Below are 18,172 nucleotides of genomic sequence, written 5' to 3'. Positions count from 1 at the left end.
ACGCATCTAACTGCCTCTCAACGTCCTCAACAAACAAGGCTTGAGGTATAGGAGTGGGACGGAAAGATAACAACCGCTCAACAGCACGTCGAACGTTGGTATCCACTATCAGTCCGTTCGAGAACTGAAGTTGAAGATCAGACAAAGCGGTCAACACCTCGTCAGGTGCATCGGCCGATATCTGATCACGCAAAACTTTACACATTTCTTCGAAAACAAATCTTTGTGTTGGTACATTGAATTGACAGAACGTATCAAGTACAATACGTGGAGGATTTCTAAGAGGATGCGTCATCCAACCCATCGCCATGTTATATAGCGAAGCGCGTTCCCTACCACCGGGAAGCTGACTACGTCTCTGAGGACCATCTGAACCAGCGGACCCAAGGACAGGTCCAAGAGAATGAAAGAAGTTAGCCGCAACAGGAGAAGTACGACTACGAGTAGCTGAAGAAGTATAGCACAAGGGACTGACAAGAGAAGGAGTAGAGACAGGAACAACAGCAGGAGTTAGTAGAGCAGGAACAGAAGCGGGAGCAGGAGTATGCGGAAGTGGAGGAGCAGTGGGAATAGCAGTAGGCAAAGGCGCAGGAACAGTCGGAAGAACGGGTGCAGGTTGAGGAACAGGCTGAGGAATAGGTGGAGGAACAGGTACAGGGGGAACCACTGGAGCGGCGGTACCCTGTACATACGGAGGTGGCGATTTCAAAAGATAAGACATTAGAGGATCCTCAACTGGTTCTTCCTTCTTATCCGACTCCGTAGGCAAAGCAGGATAGCATTTATCTATAGACATACGCTGTAGCCTATCAAATACTTCCTTTTCCTTATCCTCCTTATCACGCTGAAACTGCTCTGCTTTCTTTACAATGGTAGCAACACCATCTCTCTGATTACGTTTAGTCTGTCTGATCTCTTTCTGTCGGGCTTCTTTACGCCATAACCGAAAGGCATCAAACATGGCCGGTCTTGACTTTTTCGCAAATAATTTAGCTTCTAAATTGTCTAAGATTGGAGTCTCGAAGCTACCATGAGGTGGCCAACTAAGGACACCATCCTTCTTAGTATACCGAATCCAGTAATCATTAAAAGTAATCGGGCCTAGCCCGTGCTTACTGTAGAGCTCATAAGTGGGAGTTCCAACCGGAGGTATCGGACACGAGTCCTCTAGTCGGGAATCCGTACCACAACGTCTGAAACAACTAAACAAAGTACAGCGACCAGGCATCTTGCACACTAGCCGTGTTTCACAAACTTCAAGGGTTACGGGATTTACCAAGTCCCAGCAAAGAGCAAAAACCCTCGGTTTTTGGCGTCTGCAGTCGTCAAATATCACAACAAAGTACCAAGAACCACAAATGCAATGGAACCATGCAACAACCAAGTAACCACAACCAAGAACTCTGGGAGCGACCCACAAATACTTAACTCAAAGATCGATGGCGTCACCAGGAAGGCCCGTCAATCGTCTCGCTATACCAAGGTCTACGCCAGGCGCCAAAACAGGTCTACAGTCAGGGCAGCAGTCCGTCACAGCCGTCAGGAGGCGGGAATCTTCGCGGGAAAAGTCTTCGGGCCACTTATTTCGACAACAGGATCGATGAAGCGGAGTGCACCTTCCCTCGGAGATTTCACACGAAGTTCCTCACGATCGTCGGGCTTGGACCGGTACCACTGATGCAGCCCCACGTTGGGCGCCAACTGAAGGACTGGGTTATTTAAGACCCAGCGGTGCCAGGGGACAACACCTGAAACCTTCGTGGGTAACCTGCTCCGGCGTACAAGTGACAGAGACACGGGACACTTCCTTCGGCGTCAAAGATTCGAGCTTTATTTACTGCAGGGAACACAGAAGTCACGGCAAGTACAACGCGTGCTACTTGTGGAGACTGCTTCAAATTGGTTCTGTGGATCGCTCCTTTTATACATAATTCACCCATAGGTTTACATGGTACACAAAGGTTTATGGCTTGGTTCCCATAGTTATCCCCCAGAGGGGTCGTTCTGGTCTCTTTGATACATTCAAGATCCGGAACATAAGTGCGGAAACATTTGGTGGTTCCCAACTGTAAAAACCCATCTTCCCACCATTAGTGCATTCCAATCAGCAGTAAAACAGATCGAAGGAAGAACAAGGACAGGTGCGGAGGAAGATGGGGACAGTGGGGAATTGGAAAAGGGTGTAAAAGGGGAGGTATCGGGAAACACGAGCTCCTGGCATCAAAGGGACGTGCCTAATGAGATGCACGGCTGAGACAATAAACCGGCACGGCAAGATGAGCCTCGAGCGGGGCCGTTTGCCTTATAGTATCATCCCCCTCATCATAAAGACATTTTCAAAGGACATGTGTCTTCCATACATCTCTCGGGAATCCCAGGGTCGCGAAGCGGACAGCGTCCGTTCGCTGACTACTTGAGGGCAAGAGACAAAATGGATGCCATATCTAAGATGGAACCCGTGGGTACAGATAGAATAACCCACATAACAGACGAACGGTTTAGGTTTGCACAGTGAAACTGCATACACCCACTAAACTCGTCATTTGCGGTTCATAGATACCAGACTCGACCATATTCGTGCGAGTCAAAAACATCACTTACAGTTGTCACGGAACCTCAAGCTAAATGATTGAACAAAGTGATAGTGTCTTGCTTGGGGGCTTCCTTGGTCATCGACACAATCAGGGAATCATCAGTGTACTGTATTAAGGTCAAACTGCATGGTAGCTGCAGAGACTAAATTCTTTTTAAGTATCTGATTGAAATAGAATGGGCTCTCAGTATACCCTGGCGGGGCACGATACCAAACAGGGGTTTTCTCTTGAAACCGGAATGCAAAGAAAAACTGGCCATGTATTGGAGCAAAGAAAAAGAGTTGGCAAAGGTCAATAATTGATGAACACTCAGCCTCAGAGGATTACAGCAAGGTTCGGTATCGTAGGATACAATTAAATGACCATTTAGATACTTTTCTGGAAGTCGTGAACTTTCCTCAACTTTTTATTTGCTGTTTGTGAAAAGCCATGATCGGTGAATTAAATGGAGTCCTGATAACCTCATTTAAAATGCCTTGCTCTATCATACTCTCAATGAAGAAGTGATCTTTGCAATGGCTTCAGCGGTCTTTTTGTACGGACAGGTCTGAGGAAAATGGCATTGGGCTGGACCTCGCTCTTTACGGGTTTGGCACCTTTTATTAATCCGATTTTGCTCCCAGTAAAATTCCAGACATCCTCTCTGACTGTCTCTCTCAGATCGGCAGGTAGGTTCTCCTTGGTAATGGCCAGATATACCCTGATGACAGATTCCGGCAACTGTAATCTTCACCCTGGTCCCCCTTCAGGACTGCGTCAAGTACACACTCCTTCTCCTCCCTCACGATCCTTATTTGTCCTGATTTAAACCTGTGCAAATCTTGAACAACATGGAAACTGGGCCATTTTGAGATATCATCAGATTTTGTGTCTTTCTGTTGCTCAGCTGAGAATGTGGGATCCCTCCCTGCATCTGAATCAGGTTAAAAGAATTCAGCAGCATGCCAGACTTAGGGACCTTCATTGCTGACATATGGGGTCTAGGTATTGTGGGAATCTCCCCTTGCCCCGCAGGATTCGCGGCTTTAATGTTGGTCTGGATTGTAATAACACTCTCCCTTCCAATGCCACATCATGTTACAAAAGTGACATGAGGTAACCTTCGTTATGGCACTTATGTTAGTCCCTAGCATGTTACCTTGACCTTTTCCCATTCCAGAGACATTCCTACAGTAGGTAATGGAGACGCCTTGCATTGACATCCCTTTACTGAGGTATTTTGGGGGTAGAACTTTAAGTCTCATTTCCCACCCCCAACTCTGTGCAAATTGTGTCTGGGATATCATATACTTCTATTGAAGACCCTTTCTCTTTCCTCCCAGCGTGTCACTACAATATTTTGTATACTGCAAGAACTCGTCAACGGGTTTACTCTGCCAGCAGAGGACACCTTTGAATGATCTGATTGCTCAGTTAGGGTCCCAGTTTTCTATAAATGAGGCAAAGAATCCTCCTATATTATCTCCCAGCGAATCGTTCATTCTGCTCTGCTACCTGTACACCTGTATAAACCTCTCAATGTAGGCATACAAGGACTCTTTTGGCTCTTGCGAGTTTTTGAAAATCATCTCCTTTTGGGAGACTTTTGTTTTCAGATGTTCTATAACTTTGTCATGTTTTGATTAGACTATGGGTGATGGGGCATTCATTCCCACTACCCATGGACCCAAGGGGTTTCTTGTGTCGGACTGTCAACTGCCCTCTTAAATTTTGTCCACAGATCCTTTGGAACTGTCACCTCAAACAATATATTCAAATCTTCCCACAAGACCTTAGAAACAAGTCACAATTTGTTCCATCTGTATATATCACTTATCAGGATTCTCTCTGAGTTTGTGAAGGGAGTTGGTAAACTAGAAAAGGTCTGATTGTGACCATGGGATGTGCATGTATGCTCCTCCATGCACTTCTCTCAAAGGTTTCAGTTGGGTGACATTAAATCACTGTGGGATTTTCCTGCACTTAGCGACTTAACTGATGAGGCTGTACCAGTTTTCTAGCCTTCCATCCTACTGCTGGGCAAAGGATCTCCTTGCAGGGACCCCATTTCCATTTCTCCAGGCCTCTGTGCAGTGTCCTGAAGTACACGTGGGATAGGTTGACTTTGTCTTGACCCGGTAGGCACTTAGGGTTCTTGACAAAGGCAAGGTACTTACTGTTGTGGGCATGGGGAACTGAGCATGAGATAAGACAGTAGTTTCTGTATAGCTCGGGTGTGCACAAGCTTCTTTATAACATTCTGCAGCAGACCCGGTCTCGATTACTGCCAGAGCTGTGGCACCCGGTGCAGAAGCTGACACATTGTCGGGAGATGGTCTTAAGCTGAGGAGCTCATCTATGAAGGTGTCTTCCTCCTCACTATTGTTTTGGTGGTTCTTTCTGGTTTCTCATTTTCTTTGTTTTCTATTAGGGGCTTTGCCCCAACAGTCTCAATGATTTTCTCCCTCCGCTTTCTCTGACTCACCTCATCCTACGAATGATCCCTACCGTGGATTTTTAATTCAAATTTCTTTCAAATTGGGTGGGCCTAGGCTGAGTTTTTAAGTTATACATTCTCCTCCTCAAGTTTTCTATTTTAGGGATATGGAAGGTCCCCCTCAATCTAAATCGCAACTCCCCATCTTTGTAGTTTGGATGAATAGAATAGAATAGAAGAGTATTTCTATAGCGCCTAACTACCCGGAGGCCTCGTAGCGCTTATGGAAAAGAAAAGCAGAATCGCGTCAATCCGCGGTTCTAGGGAAGCATTCCAAACAGGTGTGTTTTTAAGAGCTTGTGAAAGGTCAGCAGATTGTTGTTCCCCCACATAACTTGGGGAAGGGAGTTCCATAACTTAGCAGCAGTAAATGAAAAGCAGCGTCCTCCACATCTCACCTACCTAATTTCTTATTGGTGGCCAGATGTAAGGAACTGGAACATAAAGTCCTATGCAGAAGATAAGGTGTTAATAGTGGGTGTAAAATGGGTGGGCAGGTCTTCCAAATGGCTTTGTGTGCCAGGCACATAGCCTTGAATTGTATCCTGGCAGCAATTGGTAGCCAGTGTAGCTGTCAGAGTGCTGGCCTTGCTGATTGCCGGCATGGAACCTGCAGGAGCATCCGTGCTGCACAGTTCTGAACTACTTGTAATTTATTTATAGTTGCCTGGGGGGCTCCTAAGTACAGAATATTTCCATAATCCAGGCAGGACAATATAAGAGCTTGGACCATTATCCTTCTTGCCTCGAAAGGAAGAAGGGGAATAATTTTGCGGAGCATTCTCATCAATCAATAACAGATTGATGAGAGCGCGGTGGCCTCATACACAACGTTGAGGGAGCTGTCGAGCCATATGCCAAGGCTCTTTATTTGTGGCTTAGGAGAAGGTGCAGGACCTAAGCAAGACGGCCACATGGGGATAGAGACTGTGGGTGATGGATTCCCCAGCAGCATAATCTCTGTATTGTTCCCATTAAGGCGAAGGTAGGAGCGCTCCATCCATCTGGCCACCACTTCAAGGCAAGGAGCCAGGGCGCTGGATGAACCTTTTTCGTGGTGAAGTGATACCACTAACTGGGTTAATGCCAAATGGGTGGATAATTTCCGCCAACGGACTCATATAGATATTAAAGAGAGTCGGGCTTAAGGCCGAGCCATGTGAAACCCCACATCCCAGAGGTAGTCTGGAGGAAACCACATCTCCCTCGAAGACCTGGAAGCAGCGGTCGCTGAGGAAAGATGAGAACCATGCCAGTGCAGCGCCTGTCACTCCGACACTCTTGAGTTTGTCGGTCAAGATGTTATGATTGACCGTATCGAACGCTGCACTGAGGTCTAAAAGAAAGATGGCAGCCGCTCCCCCCTCATCCATCAGCTTCCTTGCCTCCTCTGTTACCATCAACAGAGCGGTCTCCGTCCCATGTTGAGGACGGAAGCCGGTTTGTGTGGCATCCAGCAGGTTGTTGGATTCTAGATGATTGACCATGATATTATTGATGTGTTTTCCAACAATTTGCTCAACCAGGGCAGAAGCGAGATTGGGCGGTAGTTGGATAGGTTTAATTGATCCAGACTAGGCTTCTTCAAAAGGGCCCTGACCATAGCGCACCTCCAATGAGAGGGAACTATACTATTTGTAATTGAGAAGTTCAGCACCTCAAGGATCGTTGCACGGACGAATTCAAGGGCAGCCACGAGATGTTGAGGTGGAGCAGGCTCCAACGTGGAGCGTGAGGACACCTTATTAATTGCCTGATCTAACGTAACTGTGTCCAGAAGGTGAAATTGTTCCAGCACAGGGACCGGGCCACTTACCCCTGTTCCCACTGGCTCAGGTGGATTGAGGGGGAAGGCTGTATAGATAGCTTGGATCTATTGTTGAAATGACATTGGCTAAGCCACATGCATGTGTGTAACCTATTCTTGGGTGCCATCTCCCTGGCTGGGGCACCTTCATATGGGGAACTTTTCCTCCTTATTTACATTCTTCTTATTTTTTGACAAGACATTTCTCATTCTGAGAAACTTTCAGTTACGTTCTATTCCAAATTCTCACTTACTCTACACTAATGGGGTCACAATCTGCCTCCCAACACCAGCGCGACTTGGCCAAATGTCACCCGACTACAGTGCGTCCATCAGCTAATCCCTGAATGGCGCCATGATAACTAGATGTTCAGGAAATGTGTCATTCACAATAGGATAGATAGGATAGGATAGTATTTATAGAGCGCACTAAAACCAAAAGGTCTCAAGGCGCTGGGCGAGCAGGAGACCAGTAACAGCCAGATAAGAGGCAAGGAGCTATGTCTTCAGAAGCTTCCTGAAGACCTAGAGTGAGTCAGCCGTGGTGATAGAAGGGGGCAGAGAGTTCCAGAGTTCAGTGGTCACCACAGAGAATGAGCGGCCACCCCATTTGGACCTATGGAATCTGGGAGAAACAAGTTTTTTATGAGTGGAGGATCTCAAGGCTCTTCCTGGAGTGTACCATTGGAACAAGGTTTTAAGGTGTGGTGAGCCTTTGCTATGCATAGCTTTGTACACCAAGTTCAGAGCCTTGAAGCAGATGCGCTTCCTGATGGGAAGTCAGTGCAAGGCACAGATTCCTTTCCTGGCAGACTGGTGTTTCGGGATGTTAAAAATAAGCCTTGCAGCAGCATTTTGCGCCACCTGGAGCTTGTTTAGAGAACCTATGTTGGCATTAAGGTACAATGCATTGCAGTAGTCTAACCGGGAGGTAACTAGTGCAATAATGGTGGGCCGATGTAGCCCTGAAGGGATGTATGGCAGCACTTTCTTCAAAGTGTTTAGAATTTAGAAGCAGGTGCTAACTGTGCGGTTCACCTGGGGGTTAAAAGACAGGCCCTCATCAAAAAGGACTCCCAGATTTTTAGTCATTTTAACCGGAACAGGAAGGGAACTGCAGTTTGTGGGCCTACCAGGAGGCAGACCAAATAGAGGGCCACAGACCAGAACCTCAGTTTTGTATGTATTGATTTTAAGAGACTTGTCCTTCATCCAGCATATTGTGCTGGACATACAATGATTTAACTTTTGGGCAACCATCTGAAGATCATTGGAGGGGGAGATTATGATTTGCGTGTCATCCGCATATGAGGGTACGTGTAAGCCAAATGATCTTATCAATGAAGCCAGGAGGGTCACATAAAGATTAAAAAGAGTGTGGCTGAGCGAAGAGCCCAGGAGGACCCCACACGGAAGGCCAAAGGCCTTTGCTTTGAACCCACCATAACTGATGACATTGGTTCTGTCGTGCATGAATGAGTGAAGAAGCTACAGGGCCCTCTCGGTGACTCTTGCTTCCCGCAGTCGCTGAAGCATATACGAACTGGGGAGATGGTATTGAATGCCGCCGAGAGGTCGAGCAGAATCAGCACTGCAGATCCACCTTGGTTGAACTGTATGCGGATACAATCCGAGGCTGCTACCAAGGCGGATTCAGTGCTATCACCTGCCCGAAAACCATTCTCGGAGCTGTCAAGGACGTCTTAAGCTTCAATATTTTTCATAAGCTTGACAATGATAAATGTAACCAGTATCTCGGCAGGGGCAGGGAAGAGGGAGATAGGCCAAAAGTTCTTCAGCTCTGAAGGTTTGGCATTGGGCTTTTTAAGGCATGGTGAGACAATGGCTCCTTCCAGATGACCGGATATTGCCCAGACAAAAGAATATTATTAAAGACTTTGCACAGTAAATCGGCTGTAGGGTGAGGAACAAGTCTGAGTGTAGACAACATGCAGGGATCCGTGGGAGCTCCAGATTTAAGGTCAAGTAAGGGTTCCTTTATGCAAGGGACTGTAATAGGAGGAAAAGGTGCCAGAGCAAGAATCCCAGAGGCCTGGCTGGGCTTTCTCTTAGGAAGAATCGCGTTTTCCCCATCGGCTGTGTCTGCTGCAAAGTCAGCTTCCTCAGAAGGGGAGAACTCGTGAAAGACTTTAAAGACTTTTTACTGGAAGTAGAGTGCTATCTCGTCACAGACGTCTTGGGAGGGGTTCAGGAGCTGTGCTCCCGGAGGTTCAGCAATCTCTTAAATAACTTTGAAGAGCATGATGGAGGAATTATCAACTGACTCAATCTTGTCAGTGAAATACTGGGAAGGGATTATCAAAGATAAAAAACAACCTACCTCTTAACATGTGAGGCATTCAGACATTTGTTCTTTGAAATATTACGCCTGCAATGCAAAGCTGACCTCCTTCTGGCACACTCACACCCAACAACAATAAATTCCGCATTAAGGCAGCCATTAACAGAAGACATGTAAAACACAGATACAAATTTCTGCTTAGAACATGAGAGGGTGAACATTGGAAGGTTCTTAGTGGATTAGGTATGTCAGAAAATATATAACATTTGCAATTGTCTCACTCTAAAAATGTACTCGGCCATACATACATCGTTATCCATGTTGCTTACTGCGGGAAGGTGGGTGTATGATAACAGACGGTACGGGGAGGTATGTAGAGCAGAGTGTGGTAACTTCAGAGGCACCTCACATTCAGCTGCGACCAGCTGCAGAGGCCCCTCTGCCCGCAGATCTTCCCCTCCCGCCTGCAGCCTTGCATGATAACAGCACCAGGCCATCTCCACACTCATCAGATGCTCAAATACAGACACTCGCTGTTACCTCATGACCTCTGACGTGGGGCTTCCCTTATGGCCCCCGGGGACAGTTCCTGCAGCCCCAACCAGGGAAGGGGATTTGATATTCACCGAAGTTGCACCTTCATTGTAACTAAACAGACTCCTCTTGACCACTGGGAGCTTCGCCGGAATCCAAGGGCAGAACACATTTAATGGAAGCTATTTTGGCTTACAATCGGCCCTGCAAGTGAAAAACAAGGAGGCTGTCAAGTAGCTTTAAGAGCCCGACTGATGACTGGCCTATCCTGCAATGGCGGAGGTGAGTTACTGTGAATCCATATGGTCCCACAGTGATTGCACAGTGAAGGTACTTCCAGAAGGAGGCTGACAGAAAGAAATTGCATCAATAGTACTGTCCTTGCAGCTGGAACTGTGCCAAACGATGATTGTGTGACTGACCCTGTGATGTAGCTGGTCTTGCTGGCACCAAGCAGTGGCGGTCAGTGCAGGTGATGGTTTTCTTCTAGAGCATGGGACTAATTCCCTCATTTTCGGGCTGTGGTTCTTCAGCTCTACTGCCGTAGGTTTCTCATACCTAATAAAACAGCCTCCGAACTTAGCTAATTATGAGGCTGCTCTCATGTGTTTTCAGCATGAGAGTAGCACCTTGATTAGTTGGAGCAGGCTTACACAGCCCTTCCTGTCACACTAGGACCTGTGCAGGCAGTCTGCCTAGCTGTTACACTGCCAGCATTGGTGTGGGCTGAAGTGCACATGTCAGGCTGGCCATCCCAAGACCAACGGTCAGTCTGACATGCGTACTTTAGGCAAGTCATTCCTGCTGCCAATCAGTAGCAGGAATGGCCCGCACCCAAGACAGAGACGCAGTGCACTTTACAAAAAGGTCATGTCTGTTGACCATTTTATCAAAGCTGCAGCTGCTGTGCTCGCAGCAGGCAGGGCAACGCTCCTCTGCTCAAGTGGAGGAACCGCTTCTGTATGAACCAATGAGAAGCAAGCAAGAAGAAACATTTTACTACAGACTATATTCAGGGATCCTCTCATAGCACCTCTCTCAGTTTACTTGAGCATGTCAATTGATACATTGCACAACAATAGGCTCAGACAATTGGGATGTCCTTGGTAAGGTACAGTGCGGTAAAGGTCTCTGGGAACACTCTCTGTTTATTAAAGTAAAACATGCAATTCTTTATTTAGAATGAGAAGCAATGGTAGTAGACTTTATGTGGTTTATTATGACATCGATGCAAGCTGGAGGACGGTGTAAAAGCAGTTTGTGTTCGCGTAAACTCAGTTTGCAATGCACTTCTTGTGAGAAAAAGAAAAGCATCTCCCACAAGGGCTAGCAGACTCTTCAAGTGTGTTGGTCTGGGTTTCAACCCTGCATGACTTGGGATGAGTTCTGTCCTGACTGAGGAGTGACTTGGCACAGACCCAGTCCCCTCACCTCCCCACAAACAGAAACAGACGGTTCACATTCCTATCCTGATCGTTCTCATGTTAATCTGCATGTGGCTGAAGAACGAAGCAAGTCTGTAAATGTATTCGAGATTTGGACTGAATACAACTCCTACAGATTTGTTTGATTGTAGCAAACTGGCAGCAAGTCCACAAAATAAAATACTTTCATGCTAATCGTTAACTGTAGGGGTCACGCAACATTTTGTTACACGTGTTTTGCATGTCATGCTATGGTTCTTTCCTTGCCAATGAATACAGCATGCAAGCTTCTGAGGAACATGCTCTAACTAGTGAGCTAAAGCTGTGGTTAGGCAACCCTGGCTCCTTGCAAAAAGAAATATGTTAAGTTATAAATAAACTTATCTTATGAAATATAGTCAATCACCATATGCTATGGAAGTCTTGTGGCTGCAAGAAATGAAAAATACACCGTTCGTGCTTGTGTTTAAATGAAATGTTCTCAGGAATCCTGCGGACTGTGGGTTATTGGACGGTTACATCACACTTATAGAACTCTTTTATTTGTCTTTCTTTTTCTTGTAGCAGGAGCCTGACTCACGCCCAGCACACCCACTCATTTTTAAATATTATTTTTATGCTTTTAATTCTATTTTAGTTGTTTTATTATTGTAACAGCTGTTTTTCTGCCACTAGGTGTGGTGCCTTAGGAGCTAGGCACCGATACCCATGGTTGCAAACGGGGTCTATTCCCCCTCCCCACGCCCCGTCCCCCGTGGATGACAAGGGACACCCCTAGGAAGATGGCGGACACGCTTTTAGTACTTGAGGGAGCAAGCAGGGCTTATTTGCTGCATGCAGGAGTTTTGGAGAAGGCAAATGTGCCCCATCGAAGTAGGCCAAAGAGGCATTCAGCCAGAGGGGTCGCCATTGCAGTTTTGGCCTGTTTGCCCCTCAAAACCAAACAAATGCAGCTGCTCGTGGCACTTGCAGTGGGCCCCTTAAGAGGACGGCCCTCTAGTGCCGCTTCAGGCACCTCCCCACTCTTGTCGCTGGGACCCTCTCCTCTGGGAGTCTCGCCTCGGGTCTGGCGACGTCATTTCTGGTGCATGGTGGACTGGAGACAGGTGTTTATACCTGCCCCCACCCACTGGCCACGCTCTTTGCCCCCTGCTGGACATGCTGTTCATTCATGTCGAGGTCATCATCACGGTGGAGGTTGGATCCTTTCATCTAGTTTTTTAGGTGAGTTTGCGTTCCTGCTTCTCCTTCAGGTGTTATCGGAAATGCTAGGTGTGAGGAGACTGGGCTCACCTGGTGCTCTAAGGTGCAGTTGGTGGTTAGAGAGGATGGTCGCTGTGGTGGGCCTTAAAGATCCAGCTTGCGGGATGCGGTGTAAACACCGGCCTGGAAAAGTGCGAGCATATGTTATAGAGACTCACTACTCGCTGTGTTGCCGCTGGACACGCTATCTTGTCCCTGGTCTGGCGTCGGTTGTGTTGGTGAGTGAAGGGGCATTGCCAGTTCCCCCCCAAGTCCTTCCCCTTTATATGCTGTGGCTCCGATCTCCTGATTGGAGCCTGGGGGTACAGGTGGAGCTTGGCGGGAGTTCAGGACCCAGGACTTACCGGGCACAGTTTTAATTTGTCACAGTGTGGTGCCTCTTTTCAGTACACAGAGATAAGTTTAATGCAGGCACAGCTTGTGGACGGCCTGCCCCTGACTCCTGCCCTTTGGGACCCGTTGTTCCGGTTGTTGTCCTGGTGGTTTGTGGTGTGATTCCAGGTGCGGAGAACAAGCGAGCAGCGTGGGGGTGAGCCTGGACATTACAGCTTACTGGTGGGTAATTCCGGGCCGAATGCTCCCTCGCCCGAGCAGCAAGGAACAGTTGGCCAGGCGTGATAGGTAAGAACTATGCCAGCCCCTTGGGGAAGCAGAGTCGCAGACTAGTCTTCCCCTGGGGTCTTTTACGCTGGAGTCCAGGCTGGGGTTAGGGAGTGGGGTTTGGGGGTGAGTATAAGAATGCAGGGGAGGAAGGTGACTTCCTCTTCCTGCATTCTGGCACTGTCGGGACGGTCCAGTTAAAGAAAGGGGGAAAGTTGTTAGGGATAGTTAGGTCCAGGTTTTAGGCGAGCGTCGGTCGAGGCGGACCCACTTGTCAGTGGTGTTATGCGGCAAGGAGCGTGCGTTGGTCGGTGCAGGCTGATTGCGATGGCGGACATGTCTGCCGATCAGGTGAAGGGAGGCCCTGAGGATACTGGGCCGCGTCGGCTGGGAGGATCTCCTCCTGCCAGGCATGCTGGATGAGGCATGGGTGGTGATGTCTCGTGCTTGGCAGTTCGGGCTGGACTGTTCCCATGAGGCACAGGGTCAGACTGATTTGCATATGGCCATGTCTGAACTGGGGTGGCAGAGTGGGCTAAAGAACGGTGATGGATTAAACCCAGATCTAGTGACTGGGTGTGAGTGTTTGATTGGTTCAGGTGCTCTGTCCATCACCACCCCCCTTTGTACCGCTTTGTTCGCCATAAGTTGGCAGGGTATGCTCAGACGTGAGTCCCTTGCTCACTTTGCCACTGGATTCAAGCAAGCCTGGCTGAAGACGGCTGTAATGCCAGAAACCGGTCCTAGGAAGCTTGTTTACGGTCCAGGGAAGGCATGGCTTGGCATTTCGGGCTGGACTGCTCCCATGAGGCGCAGGGTCAGACTGATTTGCATATGGCCATGTCTGAACTGGGGTGGCAGAGTGGGCTAAAGAACGGTGATGGATTAAACCCAGATCCCTTGACTGGGTGTGAGTGTTTGATTGGGTCAGAAGCTCTGTCCATCACCACCCCCTTCGCCATAAGTTGGCAGGGTATGCTCAGACGTGAGTCCCTTGCTCACTTTGCCACTGGATTCAAGCAAGCCTGGCTGAAGACGGCTGTAATGCCAGAAACTGGTCCTAGGAAGCTTGTTTCCGGTCCAGGGAAGGCATGGCTTGGCAGTTCGGGCTGGACTGTTGCCATGAGGCACAGGGTCAGACTGATTTGCATATGGCCATGTCTGAACTGGGGTGGCAGATTGGGCTAAAGAACGGTGATGGATTAAACCCAGATCTCTTGACTGGGTGTGAGTGTTTGATTGGTTCAGATGCTCTGTCCATCACCACCCCCTTTTGTACCGCTTTGTTCGCCATAAGTTGGCATGGTATGCTCAGACGTGAGTCCCTTGCTCACTTTGCCACTGGGTTCAAGCAAGCCTGGCTGAAGATGGCTGTAATGCCAGAAAACGGTCCTAGGAAGCTTGTTTCCGGTCCAGGGAAGGCATGGCTTAGCAGTTCGGGCTGGACTGTTCCCATGAGGCACAGGGTCAGACTGATTTGCATATTGCCATGTCTGAACTGGGGTGGCAGAGTGGGCTAAAGAACGGCGATGGATAAAACCCAGATCTCTTGACTGGGTGTGAGTGTTTGATTGGTTCAGATGCTCTGTCCATCACCACCGCCCCCTTTTGTACCGCCTCGTACCGGGCTTGCGGCATCAGCTGGTGTTGTGGCAGCGGTTGTGGCTTGCATGGAGGAGTCACCACTGTCAGGGAGAAGTGTGACTGGGAGGGGCAGGGTGAAGAAGGAGGCACCGTGCGGAGGCCAGCGTAAGAACCTTCCCCCGCATTTGGTTTTCAGCGAGGCCGAGGTGGGAGGGCCTGCAGGGGTTGTGGTGTCTCCGGGAGGGCTGCTACGGCTGAGTGATGGGCCTGGCACTGTTGGGAAAGGGAGGGGGGAGGGAGCTGGGCCTCACCAGCTCCGGAGGACCCATCTGAAGCGGGGAAGTAGGCAGGTGGTAGGAGGAGGTGGGAGAGGCCTCAAGAGTTGCAGTTCTGGCGCCTGCGAGGGCATGGGGCTACATTGAGTTGGGCTTTGAGGAGTACGCTCCCATTGACCTCTCCAGGGGGCATGTGCGAGCACACCAGCGCATGGGGGGTACAGGGGAGGAGGTAGGGTTGCTTGATATGGCAGGGGTTGGGGGACCCTCAGGCATTCTGGTGGTGTGGGGCCCTGGGTGCAGATGCAGGGTGTGGGGGCGCAGGAATATTGCCCCCTCTCTTCCCCCGGTGGGAGGCAATGTCAGCGGCAGACAGGATCAGGGCACTGCACCTCCTTGTGCAGGAGACAGAGTTGAGCTGGGCAGAGATAAATGCTGCCAGGGGTGGGGCAGTCTAGGAGGAGGAGGCAGTGGGGCCACCCACGCCTACCTCTGAGGAGGAGAGGTGGGCAGAGCAGGAGGAGAGGGACAGGGAGGCAAGGGGCAGGTGGGAGTAGGTAGGTCACAAGGGGGGGGCGCAGTCTAAGTTAGGGATGGCTCTGAGGCCCGATAGTGCTGGGCCCACCCAGGTTGGAGCAACCTGGGGGGCAGGGGGATCCAATCCGGAGGAGATCGGCAGAGTGTTGGGTACCACGGCATGGCGCAAGACGGCCTCAGGACGCCAGCTTGAAGTAGCAGGGGGGACCGCAGCAGCCTTCCTTCCGGGGTGGGAGCAGGTAACGGCGTTGTGTGTGGCAAATTGTAGTGGTTTGAGAACGAAGACGAGCAAGGGTGTGAAGAGAGCAGTGCGAGAGGTGTTGTGGACAACTGTTGAGGTGGAGCCTGAAGTGGAGTTGGATTATGAACTGTCCATTATCCATGTAATTCCCTGGGATGAACAAGCAGCAGGCAGGGCCGATCTTGAAATGGACCCCTTCCTCCCTCCTTCGCAGTGATTAGGTCCAGCACATACCGATGCTGCATTACCATGAGGCGGATGGCTCGCTTTTCTTCATTGATCGAACTGAGGTTGAGCCCAGTGCTGTTCGTCATCAAGAGCATTTCCCACCAGGTTCTCTGCAACCAGCTGGCATTAGCTTTTGTCTGTAGGTTGAAGAAGGGTATTGACCCCACTGCCCCCAGTTGTGCCTCTGGGAACAGTCTACAATCTTCTGGGATGTCTTTGAACTGAGCCCTGCCAAAATAGTGTGCTGCTTTCTTGTCGATAGTTTGGTGCAGCAAGGTGGTCTTTTTTTTTAATGGGTGCTGCTACAGTTCTGTTAGTTCTTCTCCAAGAATGACCAGGGTCGCGAGTGCATGGGCACCAGGGAGCCCAGTCCAATCCAACTTAGAACCAGTTGGGTGCAGGCATGTTCGCAGCACTGTCAGTAGAAATCCATTTGCATTCCATATCCGGAATGTGCAATATCATGCCACAGTTGGCATTCATGCCCATTTGAAGCATTTCTTTTACTCTGAACCCTAAAAAATACAGGGTAATCTTCCATACAATTAGGGGTTTACCTTTCTCTTCTACCCGAGTGTATCCACCATCTCAGTGTCCCATATTTCCTGACATTGGTTAGCCATACTTTCATTGAACCCTCCCGTATGTGACTTCTTACACTTTTTATCCCTGCGCTGGATGGCACAGGAACTGTATGTTGGGGGACCAGTTGTAGTTAAAGAAGACTGCCCGAGATATGCTAAGGGCCACCCTCAGTCCACAAATGGATGCAGGAGCAGACATGTTTGTGCATTGCATTAGGGGCTTTGCTTCCTCCAAGAATCTCTTCTCTGGGAAGTCTCAGGGCCGGACAGCATCCTCCTCTATGGTGCCTTTTCTATGCATACTGTCGAGCTCCGTTTGGATATCATTGGGTTTGTTAATGATGTAAAATGCTGTTGGGTTGGTTTTTCATTGGGTTATGTTCACAACTACCTTCTGGGGTTCTATTTTTTTGGGCTGGATCTTGGCCCTTATCCTGCATAGGTAAAGGTGAGTAAGGCACTTAGCATTTTCGGGGACTTGGGAGCCGACTGAGGTCACGTGTTGATACAAAGTATTATGCAAGAGGAGCTATGTAGTGTATGTGGAATGCTAGTATTTGGTTAAGTGTAATTATAGGTGACATACAAAAGTCCCTATTCCGGTGTTGTATTTCCCCCTTAGTGCCTCTCTTATGGCTCAGCTGTTCCTTAATGGTAAATAGGTGTGGCATTATCCCACAGTAAACAGAAGATAGATATGCCCAGAAATATACATACCTTTTGTTGTGATTTGGTAGTTTGAGGTGGAGTTCCCTTCGGTGCCTGTAGTAGACTAGTTGTAGGTCTTGCTGTTCAGCCATAAGTAGAATGTTAGCGGAATGTTGGTGCGCGTGAGAATGGAGAGTTGGAATGCTTGTGTATGAGTGTGAGGATCAGTTGGAGTCGGGCTGAGCAGCAAGTGAGCTGCTCCTGGTGGGGTCCCCCCTTGATATCTACCATCTGATTAATAAAGCATCTTTCAGATGCTACACCTCGTCTTCTTCCCATCATTTCATCTTATAACAGTGCCACCTGTGCTCTTCCAGTGGCTGTGTTTCTTCTGACCAATTGGAAAATGACCACAAACTTTAGTTCATGGATGTCATCACCATGAAAGGGCATAAGTGCGGACATTGTCCTTTTTCTCATTTCCTGCTTAGTGAAAGTTGACAACATTTTGCATTGGTGCACTTTGTCTTCTCTGTTACCTCGTGTTGAAAGAGCTCTGTTGGTTGTTAACTCAGAAACATTACACATGTTTGGCAGCATTTTTTTCCCTACGGGTCTGATTTTCCTCCCTCCACTAGTCGTGATCTCATGTGGCATCAGAAGTTAACCCTCTGTTGGGGTCATTTTAGTAATTTCAGGGAATTAGGCTGATTATTAGATATTTAGACCTACTGAATCTGTTTATAAGCCATTGAGCCCTTCCTCCAACTCTAACAGGATGCTTAGATTGGTGCTATAGGTTTGTGGGGTGGTCTCATGAGCTTGAACATAGGGAGGAATGGAATTGTGGCTTTCAGTCAGATTCTTACAGCAGTGCTAGGTTTTGTCTTAGGCACTTTGCCCAGGGGCGGCCCATTCCAGTTGCTATTTCTTTTGACTGGAGGCTACATCTTCTGATACTAACAATCACAACTGAGCTTAGTATTGCTATGCTGAGAGGAACACATGGGAAGAGGGAGCATTTCGTCACCCAAGTTTTTAATGTATGCCTTGTGCTGTGAGCACAGTTTGGTAG

The sequence above is a fragment of the Lissotriton vulgaris genome, chromosome 1_1 (assembly GCF_964263255.1).
Source record: "Lissotriton vulgaris chromosome 1_1, aLisVul1.2, whole genome shotgun sequence".
In the NCBI taxonomy this organism is placed as follows: Eukaryota; Metazoa; Chordata; class Amphibia; order Caudata; family Salamandridae; genus Lissotriton; species Lissotriton vulgaris.
The sequence above is the reverse complement of the archived record's forward strand: the minus strand, read 5'-3'. Positions refer to the sequence as shown.